The sequence below is a fragment of the Filicampus tigris genome, chromosome 2 (genome assembly GCF_054856515.1).
Source record: "Filicampus tigris isolate MCC_2025a chromosome 2, RoL_Ftig_1.0, whole genome shotgun sequence".
NCBI lineage: Eukaryota > Metazoa > Chordata > Actinopteri > Syngnathiformes > Syngnathidae > Filicampus > Filicampus tigris.
In genome coordinates this window covers 15,050,119-15,068,471 of record NC_141218.1, presented here as the reverse complement: position 1 = coordinate 15,068,471, position 18,353 = coordinate 15,050,119, and the positions used below count along the sequence as shown (strand labels likewise).

The 18,353-nt window shown below is 40.3% G+C and overlaps 1 long non-coding RNA gene across 1 annotated transcript; it reads left to right on the top strand.

The window, feature by feature from the left end:
* The first annotated feature begins 4,446 nt into the window (after positions 1-4,446).
* LOC147151545 (uncharacterized) lies at positions 4,447-15,377 on the top strand. The gene is made up of 4 exons (XR_015085858.1): positions 4,447-4,861; positions 9,336-10,804; positions 12,513-12,688; positions 13,811-15,377. It is a non-coding gene; the product is annotated as an uncharacterized LOC147151545 (long non-coding RNA).
* The last annotated feature ends 2,976 nt before the right edge of the window (positions 15,378-18,353 follow it).

Genomic DNA, 18,353 nt, shown 5'->3' with positions numbered 1-18,353 from the left:
AAAAAACAAAAAGCCATCACACTTGCTGATATGTGGTGAGTCAGGTGAGGCATTTTAAAAATCCTTGATTAAAAACCGCCCTACCATGTATGCAATGTCATCAAATGATGTTTACCCCTGTGACATCATGACATGACTGACTGATGAATTCAATGATCTAATCTTTATGACTTTATTACTAGTCTATCTCCTAAAAAAATGCTCTTCATGCTTGAGTTAATAGCCGCAGAGAAAGGCAAAATCAGCACAATTCATGCATCCAAGTGCCGCACATTTTAAAAATGACATTATCATTAACAGGTTTCACACTGAGCCACAGCCATGCAAACCCAAGCAAACTATCCTGCTGTGACAGACACATTTATTTGTAACTCACTGATGGTGAAGTGGTGCAATCGCCTTACTTGGGTCTGTTCTCAGAGAAGCATTGCTGAATGTTGAAAAACAAATGTGTGCCATTTATGAGAAAGCAAAGCCGGCTCTGACTAGAGGTCGCCTGGGTGCAATCATCAGAAAATGTGCTCGAAGGAGAGGCAGCAGAGAGAAGCACAAGGCCGGCGATGATGTGTCACAGTTGGTCCATTTACATCATTAAAACCTGGAGCCTAATCCTGTAGCTACTTTAATCTCCTAATTCTGCACCATTTTCTCCTCTGCACCCTTTCACCACTCTCTCTCATTCTTGCTGATTTAAAATCATGCTCGCGCTTTCACTGTCCCTCCATTACGCTCTCTCGGGCGCGCACACACACTCACATTTCTAGTTTTTCATTAAGGTCACTCCACTTGACTTGCTCTTAAAGCCTTCACATTTGTGTCCAAACTGTGTGTGTGGAATATGTTCTCTTGTGCCCCCTTCAATTTGCCTTGTCCACCCTTGAACATATTGGATATTAAGTAAGGGATATAGAGCAGCGCACTGTTCTGTACCCCATCACTTTCCCAGTTCCAGCCCCGTGTGACCCAGCACAGGATAGGCGGTACAGATAATGGATGGATCATGCATATATCTGCGTATGCCGGCATAGCAATGGATGAATTGCTTAACAACAGGTTCCTATAGCAGATGACTCAGTAGCCAGTGCTTGCAAAATATACTGCAGCTTAGTGCAGTGTGTCTGCACGTCGGGAACATTTTCTTTTGTTGCTGTTTCGCAGTAGCTGCTGTGTGATTGCATCCGTTGCCGTGCATGGGAATTATCGTGCACCAAATATAGAAGCAAATTTCAAACAAGGCTGAGCCTCCTGCAGGAGAATTATATATTTATAAGAGCTTGTAATAACGGTCCAAACTCACAGGAGCGATGTAATAGCCCTCATAGTAGCTCATTTCACTGTGTTGTTTTGCTCGTTATGGCTTTCCTCGGTGGAAAATTCCCCAAAATGTTCAAATTGTTTTCTTCACAGCAATAAATGCCCTGTTGACATGCTGATTTGGCCATCTGCTGTCAACGTGCACAGAAGAGAGTCAGTCAATGTAGCTTTGCATGTGTTTCTATTTAATCTCCAACGTCAGTGCTGCCTGGTTAGTGACCGGTTCCGTTCAAATGGAAGATGGGAGCAATATTTGTACACTGTATTTACATTTGAAAGGAAACTTTTTCAGTAAATGTGATACAGTGCAAATCCATATCCACTAATTATCTGCTATATCAAATCAATTAGATTAAAATAATAGTATCCCAAAGGTTAGCTCATCAGTTTCTGTCTGCATGTTCATGCTTCAGTGAGTTTTCTCCAGGTACTGCAGTTTCCTCACACATTACACCAAATGCTTCTTCAGGTTCATTGAAGATTCTACAACTGTCCATAAGTGTGAATGCAAGTTTTCTAACAATCATTCAAAATGGTCTTCAGTACAGGTGTGACAGGGTCAAGGAAAATATTTGTATGAGGTGTGTCAGAAAGGTTCCAATGCTGTTGTCAAAAATGATATTTCAAACAAAAGCGACACTGAGAATCTGACAGTTCTCCCTACTCACGTGACTTGGCTTGGTGTGATTGCTTCAAAAATCACTTTTATCACTACATCTATATTAAAAAAAAGCCTATGCCACAACCCTGTTTCATGGAAATCTAAGATCTAGAAATCTTGGTAGTTCTGTTAAAGCGCTTCCGTCCAGTTGTGCAGTGGATTTGCTGTGAGCACAGAACAGATACAGCATGACCCCACAATTAGTCATTACTGATTTCATTAAACCTTACCGGGAAGTCCCTTGTTAGCTTGTAGACCTTGTGTCTCATTCAGCAGCAACAGCACAATGATAATCCTTGACTGCACCATGCAGATGTTATTAGTTTTAGCATTTTCTTAACTGTACGCTATCTTGTTTGAAGCACCAAACAAACACCATTAGCTACAATACAGTAGGCCTACTTCCACTATTAAATGTACTGGTAATCAAAAATGATTATTGCTTTTGTGAGCAGATAATAGTGTGCTCATTAAAACAATGCCATTCTTGTTGGTATTGTTTTCGGAGGCATATTTAAGTATTCCCAGAAGCAAAGTTCCTGCATTTTTCATGTGACCCGGGATAATACTGTGGCCCAAATATTTCAGATACAATCCAAAAGTAAGAAATTGAAGTATGATCTAATTGCCTACACAGAATCCCCAGTGATATTTGTCACAAATAAAATAATGTATTTCACTATATCAGAGAGCTTCATGTCGTCGCTGCTGTCATGATTTCATCCAACTGCCTCTTTTGCTATTATAATTAATTCAATATAATGTTAGCAGACAGCTTTACAAAGCCCACACCGTGCTTCCTGACTTATTTAGCACACTGAGGAAAAAGCCTCATTTGGGAGGAGTAAATAAAGAAGCAGAATTCCGCATTCAGGGACACAAGCGGCAGACAATAACGAATAAAGAACACTGACACGAACAACACGGACATGCATTGGTTTAGATGGGCTCATTGCAAGCCATACTTGGTTACTTTTTTGGCCTCCTCTACTATTTGTGTTCAGCAAGGAAGGTCCTTGAACGCACCTTGACTGTGTAAATTCTCAATCCCTGTGCGTGTCTTGTCTGCTCATCTCCCACAAGGACCAAACACTGCGGCATAAACAGAACTTTTCTACAGAACTAAACAGAAATGCTTTTTAAGTATTTATTCAAGTGTTAAAACAGAAACTCTTCAGAGGACACCAGACAATCGTCTCTTTTTACTTCTGCACCCTGCATGTAATAAGACAACAAATCACGACCAATAGGCAACAGGTAAAGTGACATTAATGTGTAAGGGACATGAAAAAAAATGACCCAAAAAACATTTTTAGGAAGGAGTACAAGTACAAATAATGAGATTCCAATGATTACTTTGGTAAAAACGTCATGAAAAGGCCTCAAAAAAGATGCAGAAAACTTGATGTTTTCGTGAGCTGTGTCCGCCCGCTGGACGTTTGACCTAGTCCGTGCGTGACGTCGGTGCTCAGCCGCATCGTCTTCAGACTCTGAAAATGGCAATGGCAAGCTGTCGGTAAGTATTATTCGCTTGTTTGTATTGTGCTATTAAAGGAGAAATTAAATGAATCAGAAGAAAAAACAAGACAAGCACACTTCACAGCCGGCAAGTCAGAGACGTGACTTCATGACGTATATCCGCCGTCTTCACAATTTTCTAAACATAACACTAAATCAAGGAAATAATCGGTTAATGTTTATCAATTTGAGAAACCGTTCATAGATATTGTATTGTTTAATACAACATATTACCATTTGTAAAAATCGTGTCCGATACACTTTAATAAGCATGATCAGAGAAGGGCACTTTACCCCAATTTGCTAGTCCATCCTCCATCCGCGAGCTGGGTACACTTCCGTCCCTCCGTCTTTATTCATAAAAATAAACGTCCTCCGACCCTGACCGTCCTCGTCCTTTTAAAGCGCTTCCACCCTTAAATTTTGTCGTCAGTCCGCCAGCCAGGGGACATCACGAGAATATTTAACTGCTTTAAGCGTATGGCAACGCTGGCATGAGCATAAATGACTGGAGAGATTTTGATCTCCCAGGAAAGGACATTTAGCATGCAAAGGGATAATGTATGAACTATATGTTAACGTCCTGTGGCGTAATCCATGGTATTACACAGAGCTGGGCATTTTACGAAAAATTGAGTGCCTGTAATTCGTCATCCGTAGGCCGGTCCATCTCTGATTTTAAACGGGTTTCCGTCAGCGATTCCGACTGCAAAATTAAATAACTTCAAATTTTACCCGTCATTCGTCACCCGTCAGCAAAACGGGCGTCCGTCATAGGCAGATAGATGGATCATTCCGTCACAGATGGAACGCCCAGTTGTAGTATTACATGTGTTGAATCACTAGAGGGCAGACTGTGCCTGTGAGTACAATGTTACTGCAGGAATGCACTTCTATCCATCTACTCTGAATCATTTCTTTTAGTTGCTTTAGATGTAAAAATGAGCTAACATTATAACCTAGATTCACAGATTTGATCACCGAACTCCATGATAAGAGCTTCGCTAGCATCAGCACTCAATAAATTATTTTAACATAAATGGCCACAGCAGGAATTCATGTCCTTGGGACTGCTTACATCAGATTTACTGTATGCTGTTGTCAATTGTGAGAAAATAGGACAATTCACCAGTATGTCACACGTTGTTCTGGGTGGCAAAAGCCTGAGTGTTCTCCCATGGCACCACAAGTAAACAAAGCCTTCTTTGTCATTTGACCAAAGCAGAGCGGGCCAGGACAAATGGCTTGAATAATGATTTTAACCTCCTTCCGTGCCGCCATAACTTGAATGTATTAAAAGAAGATCCTATGTAGGGTACCCTGCTTGGAAGGAGGTTCCAACGACGGATCTATCTTACATATCAACAGGTACGTTGACTCAAAAATCGATATTGTTAAAATTCAGACACAGTTAACATGATCACTGAAGAACTGGATAATTGATTCGGGATATAGTAATTTGGTAGCTGTAGCTGAAAGGCTAGCATACCATATTTTGTAAATGAGGCTAGCCCATCATTGAGTGGGTCTTTTGGTGGCTAATGCTGTTTGACTTGAAATCTATTATGTTATATTGGATGGCCTATTTCCCTGTTATCTAAGATAGAAATGATCACTTGCGCTAGACTTTCTATTATTCAGATTAATGGCAGAGATGTGCTGTTTTGACGGTGAAATGGATAGCGCGCTGTGGCCTACTAGCAGGCTCGCCTATTATATTTAGCTAATTTACTCAAAGACAACCCAGACTGATTCTTTTGTCTTCCAAATACCTGATGATGGATATTAGGATGCGCAACCCCAAACACAAAATATTTTTGTCATCTCAGTCAATGGTCTAGTCCTACTCAGCTTTCCAGAGAGGTTTTTTCAAATCAGATACTTCATCTTTGTTTTATCACGATCGCCATTTTGTCAGACGACATGCTGTTAGCTGTCTCTCAAAAGTGCCATCCTACCTTATACAAAAAGCCGCCTATTGAAAAATTGCTTCGACTTAATTGAGAGAGGAACAATGTACTTCAGAGCGGACCGCCTGCGTGTCATCCATTATGTAGACGTTCTCACGTGGCTTTGAAGTGCTTGTGGTCTTGCTGTACTCTTCTCCACAACTCTTGTGAAGTCTCTTTTATGGCCTGTGGTTGTGTCTCCAGCACATCAAGGTGAGCGGGGTGTGTGTGTGTGTGTGTGTTGTACGCCCCTGCAGCCACAGCTATTTCAATGAACAGACAGAATTTAATTAAAAACACTACTAACAGAACATGCTGGAGTTATTCAGATTTAATCAAACTGTCGCACTGGAACTCTCACTGGATGAATGCAAGCAATTAATGTGGGTCTCAAAGACGGGGAAAAAAATCTAATTCCTCTCTTTCTAACCCCCACGTCTTTTCAGCACAAGAGTTTTTGTATTGGCTCTAGCGGAATGAAAAACTTATTTGTAATAGAAGAACAACATTTAATAATGCCAATTGTGAAATGCATTTGTTGATTTTTTGATCATTAAGAATTGTGTTATTTTGTAGTTTGAATAAATTATGCTAGTGCCAGAATAAAGATAATGTATTGCTTCATGTAGTGGGTCGGAGCATTTTTTTTACTCAACCGCAAAGAGGACCAAGCAACAATTAGGGGTGTGTACAATAAAATTATCCTTAAGAGAATTTATTTGCCTGGCAGCTTGAAAAACTTTAGATATTTCACTAGGTGCTGCTGTTTTCGGTTATCAACAGAGTTCAAATGGGCTCAGCATTTTTAATGTCTGAACAAATGCGCTTCAAACTGAGTTAATTACGCCTAAGCCCTATATTTAGTTTTCCTGGCGGGAGAAAAGGAGGTATTGATTTTGAGAGCCTCTCGTTTGTTTCAAGTAGTCAACCCACTTAACGATTAATAGCGACGCGATATCTATTAGAGTGGAGGCCACTACTTGAAGAAATTAAATACAGTAACAGGAAGTGCCTACCGGTGTGTCATGGTCTGTGTTTTGAGTTTAGTTTTTGACTGTAGTTTCATGTTTTTCCTTGTGTTCCTTGTCTGCCTCTCGTTAAATTGAGTCCACCTGTGCTTGGGTGTTAGCCATTCAGATCCCCCCTACCCTCTGTGTGTTGTCCAGGTGTTCCTCGTTGTATCGTCAACTTGTCTGTATTTAGTTCCTCGCTTTCTTTCAACCCTTGTTGGTTCGTCTGTTCTATCCTGTCTATGAAGTCTTGTCAAAGTCTAGTCCTAGTGTTTGTTTAGTTGTTTTGTTCCTTGTTATTTGGGTCTTTGACATTTTTGTTAGTTTATTATTATCCCAGCACCTTGTTTGCCTTTTGTTTTACATTAAATACTTTATATTGCACACGATTTTTTGCCTGCTGCATTTGGGTCCTCCTCCACGATAAAACTGACACAGGTGTTTGTTTATAATGCATATGTGTCCTTTACCTGATTCCCCCTCATCTCAAATCATTCAATCTATTTCAAAATGACTGTTGTCTAATGTCACTCGTTTTAAGATCACATTGCGTCTGTGGGTTTTACTTGGTTTTGGGGTGACCCCCGTGTAATTACATTCCTAACCTCAGAGTGTCAACAGCGCCTCAGACGTATGGGGAAATTAAAATCTTACTCGATTAGTAAATCAATACAAAGCACCCCCCAACGTGCAGAAAGAAGGAGGTGCACTCAGACAATTAACCTAGTGTGGGAATTGATTTGGTCCGCTTCAGCTTCTCTCTTTTGGCAATGTCAGGTTTTTACATAGGGACAGGGAGGATGGGAAATTTATCTTTGCTTCGAAAGATGACAACATGCCCAGATCAGCACAGATTTTCTTCTTCGCCCAGGCAATTATCTGCTTTGGTAATCAATGCACAACTGCTGTCTAATAGTCGATGGAATCAGCCCCTCAGCGGGCCGTCCAAATTACAGTGATTCATCAAGGCAGTGCAGTGCACTCACTGCCAATGATGCTGAATCAATTCACAGATGTGTGGACACACACATTAAGGTTTCCATTAAGCTATTTGCTAAGCAACTGTTTACTGGTGAAGTAACACCTGCCCAGTCAAGGGGAACCGTTAGCATTTCAGTCAACCAACAGACAACAAAAGGGCATCCATTCTCAGTTTGGTGGTACTTTTTCTGCCATTTTAATGTTTGACCACTTTTTCAGGTCAGTGGCTGGGGTATGGATGTATCTGCCAAAAACCTAAATCATGCAGCAGGATCTTGAAACCTTCCAAAGCCACAAGTGTGGGCCTCCGAGGGCTGGATAAAAGCACCAATTTCTGCCATTTTTATGTCTGGCCATTTCTTTCCCAGGTCAATGGCTTCCTTGAAACATTCAAAACCTGCAGCAGGGGTCCTCCTACAGCCCAAATCCCACTTTCATTTTCTGCCATTTTTTATATTTCGAAAATAGGGTTTACTGACAGCACTGCTAGGGACAAAAATCATTCATGCTGGCCCTGAAAACTTTAAGACCAGCAGCAGAGGACCTCTGAGCACCCACAAATAGAATTAAATCAAAGGTACCGAATGTGTGTAAGAGTGATTGCATGGCAAAAGGTAGTAACATGAAATGCGGCATCAACCAGTAACCATCAAAAGCCCGCCAGTACGTCAATCGTCAATCCGAAAAAAAAAAATGTCCAAGTGAAGAAAAATCCATCCATTATCTGAACTGATTTGATTAAAATGGTAAATGCAGTGCACTATGTACATCATAATGCTTCGGCTTGCTGCTCAAACAGCTTTACACTCACATACGTTTGACATTTTGCATTTCCTACACTTATTTGCCAATCTATTGAATTGTTACGTGGGAGCCTGCTGCCTCTTTAACTCCTAAAAGTTTGACTTTAAAGTTTTGCTTACCTTAACCTGAATCCTGTGTCACATTGTTGCCAAAGGTACAATTCTGCTGGATTAAAATGCTTCCTAGTCCTTGTGCAAACCGAAATAAAGTAGCCATTACAATAAATGAATGTTTTTTCTTCTAATTCATCTTCTTGTTCTTTTTCTTCTTCCTCGTCTTTTTCTTTCTCTTCTTCTTCTGTTGTCTTTTAGCAGTTGGCAAATAACTTTTGGTGCATTACTACCGCGTTCTGAAATGGAGTGTGGGCCTGCAAAATACCATTTCACACCCTGCTAACTCAAAAATAAAAATATAAATGTAAAACTCAACTCACAAGAACTTCTCTGGAAAACTGTCTCTGTATTCAAAGGTACGTTATTACTTCTTAGTCAGCCTGACTAACTCATGATTCGCTCTTTGGTGCATACCCCCACCTGCTGTACATATACAGTCAATGCAGTCCGGGTCGCGTTTCCGTCTCTCGTCAGCAAAACGGGCAGATGTCAATGATGGACTGGGAGGTCCGTTCGGACTTGACCAGGTTAGTGACGATTACGCAGACGGACAAAAATCCACTTTGTTTTTTTTTAAGTTTCCCGTCTATGGCCTAAAGTCAGCAAAACGGGCGTCCGTCAGTGACGTATGGACGGACCGGTCCGTCGGTCAGACAGAATGCCCACCTCTGTTTACTAATGTATGGTTGTTGTAGCTTGACATCATATTTACTGTATCATACCAAGAACAGTGTCTAATACTTGAATTAGCTAACTTAGATCCATAAGAAAGGCAAAATATTTGACATAACGCTCACTACAAAGCAATGCGGTGTAGAATTTGTGATCTTATATTGGAATTGGCGGGGATAAATCCTTTAGAGTCCGCGTTCAACCCTTCTTGACTCCAAATCACAGATTGAGGATTACAGAGTATGTCATCCCTCCGCCGTGTCACTCAGGTCAGGAGTTGCAGTGAATTTTTGTGTTATATTTTGTGTTTCAGGATGGAAGTGGCGTTGACATCACCCATCAACTAAGAGAAAAGCTGAAGGTGGAAGCAGCTTTCAGCACTCACCAGAGACCGATGCACTGTTTACACACACTCAGAGGGGCTTCGTCGCTGCGTATTTCCGCTTGGAAGATGTACTCCATTGCACATGCCTGCCAAAACACTCTCTGCTCTGATAACATTTACTTTGCCGCAGGTGGTGTGTTAGGCAAATGCTGCTTGATGAGCACATACGGCAACAATTTCCCAAGCAGATGAACATATTGCACACCTCATGTCCCAGATAAGATGGGAGTTAATGGAACAATTTGTTATCGCGTCACATTCAGGTGGCTTTGAGAGACTTTTCTATAAAGCACACTGTAGTTGCATCCTGTAAACATGTGTTTGCAGAGCCTGCGGGGCTTCACAGGGATAGAGAACATCATTGATTCAGTACCAAATCAAAGAAACCATCACTCCTGATTTCTGTTACATCAGCCCTTCCTATCGCAATATTTTATTTATCTGGTACTCTCACCTGTCTTGACAGCAAACCTTGAATAAAAGACATTAGTATTGGTAGCAGGCAGTAGGTGAGACAAGAACAGGTGGAAGTGTTTACAGATGGCCTTTGCTTTGCTAAACCAAATAAGGTCAGAGTCTGACTGACTGAAACATTACCAATGCACTGTATGGACAAAGTACTTAAACATGTCTCAGTCAATGAATTAAGTCAATTTTAACTTGTTTCAGTGGGGCGTAATCTTTTATCTTAATGGGACATCGGACAGTTCTTTGCCCCTTTTCCCAGTGAACAAAGCAGAATAATCCATAGATCTTGGATTGGTTTTGTTATGGAAGAACTTGAGAACACTGACTTCAGTTTTCTGATACATTTTGTTAACTTGTGTGTGTTTATCACATTCAAAGAGTGTCCCATCTGCACAGTGTGGTAAATACTAAATTGGTAGCTTATACTGTATGTGTTCTTCTGATCTCTCTTCATCTCACTTTCTGCCATGTCAGCGTTTCAGGATTTGTGAGTGCGTGACAAAAAATTCTTTTTTTTCTTGCCTGACACCAATCAGAATTAGTACAAAGATACAGCATGTCATAAAAGCAGAGCACATTGCTTCTCTAGGGAATATTTGCTCTGAGACTTTGAAGAACAGAAAAGTGAGTCAGCGAGCTTTATCCTGACAAAATACTTGCGGGTAGTAAAGCCGTATAGGTGACACAGGGTGACAGAAGCTGCTTCTTGCCTGGATTGGAGAATGAAAATTGTGCAATAGTGATTAAAAATACATTAGCAAGAGCAGCAGTCTCCTGGCTTCTCTTCGTATACTCTGTCAGTCCATGAAACTAGCTATTTGTTTTTGTTGGATGTAGGTAGGAAACAGTTCCCGTGAGAGGTCTGTTAACGACCTGGGAGGAAAGTGTGTAGGTGTGCGAGCAGATAGGGGATTAAAGGAGAGAAGAAGGTAATCAAGAATTAATTTGTCTTTCAGATTGATGCAATGCCTTGTTTGTAGTGATGGGGCTTCATTTGCATACAGTGTGTGTGATTGGGTAGTGTTATTACTGACTGAAATATTGTGAGCTGTTGGAAATGTTACATACTTTCAAAACTAAATGCCAATAATTAGTTCTCAGAAAAGGAGATGTGCCCTATTGTTTTGGATGAAATGACATTTTCAAGCTCTTTCTAGCATTCTTATTTAAAGAAAGGTAAAGAAGAATTGTTTTTTTGTTTTGTTTTAAGTCCTCGATACACTAATCCTACGTCGGTAAGCGTCGGAGCGTCCGATTGTTCCACCTGGTTGGTGTAGCGAACGCCGTCGTAACATCGGACCTCGTCAGGAAGCGCCTGGTGGGCATTTCAGCATGGTGAATCGGCGTCGTGAGTTGTGACATTTGGTCACTCTGATTGGCTGTTAGCGAATCATCGCACGGAGCGCGAACAGGAAGTGACAAATGCGGATAAACAGTGAGCACGCCTTTGTTGCCTTAATCTTCTTACAAGTACAAGAGCGAGGGTTGACAATGTAAGTATTTCATGATACTGTGTTAAGAACGTGAAGGTTTACTTCGTGTGTGAGTTTATCGTGAGCGAAAAATATAGCATTCAGCATTGTTTACATTTTTATCATCTGCCCGCAGCCAACAGCTTTCCGGTTGGCTTTTTCTAACCATGAGGAATAGTGACTACTGCCACCGATGGTATGGAGGGGTATTACATCTCACGCATGCGTAGAAGGTACTTTAATGGTCAGCGTCGCTGTCTCTCGTTGCGGTATATTTTTCCAGCGGGTCGTGCCAGCAGCCGGCCGGACGCCACAGTGGGTAAGCGTCGGTCACAGTTGGCCAACGTCGGATTGGTATATCTAGACCTCGCACTAATTACAATAGCTACAATTAGTGTAACATATGTTGTATTTTTAATTGTTTTCATTTGTTTCTATGCCTGTCCATCAAGATATGCGTTGACATGAAATCGGTGGTAATGTCAGACAAATCAGTGTACTCACTGTAAATTTGAATTGACGTCCCCCGATTAATCGACTGCAACTTGACTTTCCGCTAACCTGCTCTCCAATGGCACCTTCCACAGATGCTCGCGCCCAGGGTTTGTCTCATCTAACCCTCTCATTATAGACCATCCAACTTCCTGTGAGATCATTTGCTCGCCCCAACCACACGTATACACACACAACACACAGATGCGCATACAATGGAGGAATCCTGATCCGTCGCCATCCTTTTCCCCCTGCTCCTTTGCTCGGTCTCATCAATAATTCAATGTTCACTGATGGTAGTCCCAAGCAGGGTGAGGAGCTGGATGCTTTGAACAGAAGGTCAGACCTCTATGGGGGCTCCTGGAATGACATTAATTAAGAAACTTGCAGGTGTCCGGCCCCCCAAAACAAACACTCACATCCTGTAGGTGCGCTCATTACCCTTCCCGTCACAGCGGGGCTTGAACATTCATCCACAATGCGACACATTCATGCCCATAACTGCGCACCTGAGACGAGAGCACACCTCAGCCCCTTTATACCCTGTTTGGCGTTCAACACGCATAAACATTCGATCTGTTATGAACACGGAGCCCACCCCCACCAACCCTGGTGGCTATTTCTATCCACCGCTAATACCACTGTGTTTATGCTACACCTGGTCTCCCCTCAGAGATCTGACCACGTGACCTTTGATGAGCTTCTCCCGCCCACTCACCGTGCTTTCTGTTTCCAACACCTCGTCACAAGAGTGATGGCTCACTCACACTCGCCACCAGGTTGGGCCGCCTCCACCGTGAGCCGACCTCATCCATCTCTCCGACAAAAGTCAGCGGAAGGAGGAGGACGGTAAATCAGTTATATTGAAGGAGAGCATGGGTGTTGGCTGCACACTTGTTATAGTTCCTGTCTTTCAGTAGATGGTAAAGTTGCAGTTATGTTGTTATTCCCTAGACTGCTGTTTCTTGTAGCGACTAGAGGTGGCACATTTAGTTCCTGCAAGTTATAACAACAGCAACATAATATGAAAATGTGCTTCTAGTGCTTGCATCTGTCACATTATACTTTTCTGGGCAAAATTAAAATGTACGGAAGTGTAGAACCGTGAATGTGGAGTAAACACTTTTGACTGGCAAGTACGTTCAAAAACATTTGCTAATATGTTTGAACATATTTCTAAGTAAGTTCAATCATATTTGTAGGCTAAATGATATCAACTTTTTTTTCCACATAATGCAACGGTATACTGAGTTGCGCATGCGCAAGTAAAAAGAATGCTCGTTTTTTAGCATTTGGTCTACATTGTTCCAATACGTTCATAAATTAAGTAAGTAAACATTGATTATTCGAGATTTATATTTCCCATAATGCCACAGGGCAAAAGTCAATCCCCAGTGGCATTATGGGAACATATGCTGAACGGAAATCAGACAATAAATCCTAAAAATGACAAATAACCAATATTTGCTTAGTTAGTTTTCGAACATATTGGTATAGTGTTAAAAATACAGCATTTTTTTTTACTTGAAAATGCACAAGTCAATACACCGTGGCCTTAGGGGAATTTTTTTTTTTTTCGCATTTGGCCTACGAGTATATTCAAACGTATTTGCATTCGAACGTACTTGCAAATACGTGCAAACATATTTGCCAGTCAAAAGTGTTTACTCCACATTGGCAGTGCCACACTTCTGCAAAAGTACTTTATACAGTATATGCCTTTCTTAAACAGTTGGCGCCAGCCAAGCATGGGCAGTCAGAGGTTTTTGACCATTTTGCCTTTAAGCAACACCAAAACAGAATGTGAAATAAAACAATTGAGATTTGATTTAATAGGTTTCATAAAATTATGGCTTTTGGTATAGTATTTATATTAATGAAGACGTCTCTTGATTGTGGATTTAAGCAATATTCCAAAATGTCTTGACTTGACTTGAGTTCTGCTGATGTGAAGTGTTTTTCTTCCTCAAGGGAAGGATCATGCTGTCATCCAAGTGACTCGCTGCATTTTGAATGCTATGAAATGGAATATGCTCTGATCTCAAGTGGATATTTCATCTTCTTCACTTACTGTATACAAAGCAAGACTCACAAACAAGCAGTAAGTGAAGGTGTTTGCAGTGAAGGCCTGGCAAAGCATCTCCAGGGAGGAAACTCAAAGGTTGAAGATGTCCAGCTCCAGACTTCTGACATGCATTGACTGCAAAGGATTTTCCTCCACTTTTGAAAATCAAGATTCCATTTACGTTGTTTTGTTCCGCCATCCAAATACTTCAGAGTCCCTGAAGACTCATATTATTGTTATATGTTCGAAATGACAAATGCTATATATTTTTGAAACCATATATATGTAAGATTATGAAACTAAAACTTAGCCAGCGTCCAAACAGCTCTGTATATAACGATATAGTAATTATTCTATACCTTTCCAAAAAAAAAAATCCCTTTGATATTTGTTTACATATTGCAGATTTGGGGATCAATAGTAAACTAACTCCCCTAACCTGAGCTTTGCTGCATTACTCATTCTAATTTGCCACTTTAACAAGTTCATTCCCCCTGAGTACGATCAATAAAGTCTTATGTTGTCTTATAAATAATGTGCAATGAGACATTTCTACTACTCCGTTAGTCTGCTATAAACAGTTTTTGAATTCTAATTTGTTCAGGTATCAACCAAAAAAAAGCATATGGGTTTCGTAATAATGACAATTGGATATTGAACAACTTCAGAGTCTTTTTTAAACCTCCCCAATGAAGTCATACTTCACTTCAATCATTATGTCAAACCACCGCGGCCGATTTGACAAAATCCAGCGAGCCACGATTTTCCTTAAGGATATTTCTTGAGCTTGTCTTTCCCCCATGATAAAGGATGAACGGCTTGTCTTGCCTCCCCATATAGAGTTGGATTTAAAGAGGAAACCGAGACTGCTCCCTCCCCTGCTGCCTGTGTTATTGATTGAAGACTAGCAGGGGGAATGAATCATTGCATCTCCATTGGTTTGGCCAGACTGCACTGCACGCTCAAGATTGAAATAGTGTCTCTCCTATAGCACCTGAGGCCTGTCGCATACTAAGAAGCTCTCAAATATGCAAAGGGTAATGGTGCGCTAAACTTGTATGCTCCTTATTTGAGCTTTGTACCCAGAAGGGTTCTCTCCTCACAGTCTTACGAAGCTCAGTCATTTATCTTTGACCTAGTCGACAATGTCACGCCAAATATTAGTTTTCATGAGCCATCCAAAGGAAAACCCAAGCCGACGCAGCAGTAATTGGATATCAACCGTTCAATTTGTTGATTTATAAATTTGCACAAGTTTGTTGGTGTGCCTAATTTTTCATGCGGGTGGAAACTGTGTGGGCTGGTGCATAATAAATCTATTTTAGAATCAGAGTGGAGTCACGTGGTGTGTATAATTGTAGTCATCTGCATCGGTGGCACTGGCACGAGCATAGTGGGACCTGCAGGTTGATTGTAATAGACACTTAAATAAAAATAGAAAGTGATTGCGAACAAACAGTCAAGCCCGCACATAAAATCACATTTCTTATCTAGTACGTTAAAAAGCACAATACATGTAAGTATATTGGTGGACCTGATTCATCAATATATTAGTAGGAACTTAACTCTTAAATTTGACCATAATACGCTTCTTCTGATGTCCCTAAATGGCATTGGTAAACGCCATCAGTAAATTGTGCACACTAAACTGAGTGAAGTTGTTAGAAGTCATAAAAACATTGGGGGGAATGAAGTTAACAGAAGAGCAGAACAAAAAGAACTTGCGAATTGGATTTGCTGCTACAGGAAGTGGATGTTAAAGGTTTTGAATTATTTAGTGGTGTCAGTAGTGGATACGAGGGTGTACATAAGAAATGTGTGAAACAGTGCAGGAAGGGTTCCTTTTTGGCTAAGATGAAGTACAATATATACAAAAACAATGTGCTGTAAATGCATGATGGGAAATGTACACTACAATCAAGGATTGACTAATATGCAGGCCAGGATTGGGTAATCTGGACGTTTTGGCGAATTCCCACTGGGCCGGACTGCAATATGGGCAATTTCACTTCGGGGTATTTTTTGTGATTTTTTTTTTCCATATTCCTCCCTGTTTTCCATGGGGAACAGCTAATGAATATTCATCAGTGTTTCTTAAATATTTTTTTTACTCAAAGTGCGGTTGCCGTTAGTTTCTTCCGGCCCACAGATACGTTTTGAAAGCAGTAAATATAATGCGCTCACAATACTTGAGCATGGTTCATCTTGTTGTCATTCATATCTATTACTAATTTGAATTTCACTGGCCATTATTTTGTATGTTGCACTGACTGCATAACTTTGTTACTAAAGGTGTCTCCAAGTCACAATAATTTTCTACCAAAAGTTGCAAAAATTTAATACACAACTAGAAAAAAATAACACTGTGACTATATTCCATCTCGTCTGTACAAAAATACCACGTTAAAGACGTCACAAGCTTTACTTGCTTCCTACGATTGCTGTCTTAATTGATGTTAGCGAAAGTCGGCTAAGTAGTGGACCGGAAGTGGTGTGAATGGATTTCAAAATAAGAGCATTAATAGGAAGTGCTGTGTTAGCTACATTAATATTTCTATCTTAACTGTATTTGGTAAATTTGCCTTGTTAATTAAGTCTAAAATGTCTTATCCCGGGTTATGTATACTTTAATCCATTTAGAAGATGACAAAGTTAGACAAGCATCTTCTTAGGATAAAGGAAAACAACTGCAGTCAGATAGACTTGACTTGTACATGGATAAAAGAGAAGCTCAGATAAGTTATCTTGAAACAACCAATGTGTAACCATCGTTTGCAGTTTAGCTGTTGTTGTTCTTTCTTGCTAGAACATTAAATCATCGTTAGGCTTATCCAGGTCTCCTTTATATGATTTGAATCATTATCTCCAATACTGTGACTATAAAAAGATGTTGGAGGATGCTAGAGGATGTTGGAGGCAGCAGATCTGGCCTCATGGTTCATATTTGACAGTTTGGGAAGAAATGTAGCAGCCTCCTGGAGGTTAATGTGTGAGGCCTTGGCAGTGTTACTCTTGCACTCCTGTTGCGCTGGCCTGCCTGTCTCTCTGTATATCCTCCACACTCTTAACACTGTGCTGGGAGCCAGAGCAAACAGCCATCATTTGTATTCAATTTATTGTACTAATGCGTATGGACGTGTCATGCCGGAGAAGCTACACTGCCTCAACATCTTTTAGGGCTGCATATACCGTGAAGCAATGCATTATCTTTTGCACCCCGATTATCTGGTAAATGTTATAGCGATCGTTTTTTTTTTTTTTAATGAATTTTACAGTTATAGCTTCTGAATTCAGAAGTGCCTTCAGTACCACGTTGTGCCACAACATGTGGGGCAGCACTGAGCACTCTTGAATATAGATTAACAACAAAACAAAGAAATGCATTTAACAACCACAAGAATAGGCAGAGAAGTTTACCTACTAAAATGCATTAATAGCACTGGTCATCAAATTTTTACAAAATGTTTTAAAATGAGATGCGAGTAAACATTTCTAGATTAAGGAGGAAGTCAACGCAACCATATTTTTTTCAAGAATATGTTCTAGGCAAGCCCACAAGTTGAAACAGGGCATTCTGATAAATATTGCGTTTGTGGAATAAGTGTTAATCCACTCGTTTTTAGTCATCTCCGGGGGCGGCCATTTTGTCTTCTGTCGACTGAAAATGACTCACAATTGCTCACAACGACCAATCACGGCTGAGATTCAGAAAACATTGGTCGTTGTCAGCAGGTGTGATGTCATTTTCAGTCGACAGAAGACAAAATGGCCGCCCCCAGAGATGGCTACAAATGCTAAATTAATCAGAATGCTCTGTTTCAACTAGTGGGCCTGCTGGAAACATCTTCTTGAAAAATATATGTTTGGGTTGACTTCCGCTTTAATGTTTTGTCCTGATTCTGAATCTGCCCTCGAATTTTTCTCTAGTACATAATAATAATAATAATAATAATAAAACAATATTCAATATAGTAAAATATTATTCATATTTATGAGTTAAGGGTTAGGTTCAACAACTGGTGGATTTTTTTTCCTGAAATGTGTTAGCTATAAATTACACGGTATAGTAAAATCCATATTCCGCAAGCTTTTATAGTTCAAACTTATAACCAAAAAAATGAAAATATCTAAAAAGTTAACATTAACATTAACATTATTTAAATCAGCGTCAACAATACATTTAGGAATACATGATTAAAATTTGCTGTTGACGAGTGTAGTTGTTCCCTGTGAATATTGTTATCTACTCTGTACCTGTTGCTGCTCCGTGTGTGTTAGATTAACAGTTGTTTGAAGGTTTATAATTATCCTCATCAATGGCGTTTCATATTCCATGTTGGCATTACGCTAGTGGACTTTTTTGTAGTCGTATGCTTATATGACTGTTTGTAATTACCATAAACCCTATGCTAATTTCTGTCATGATCTGTGTTTGGTTAAATTGATTCA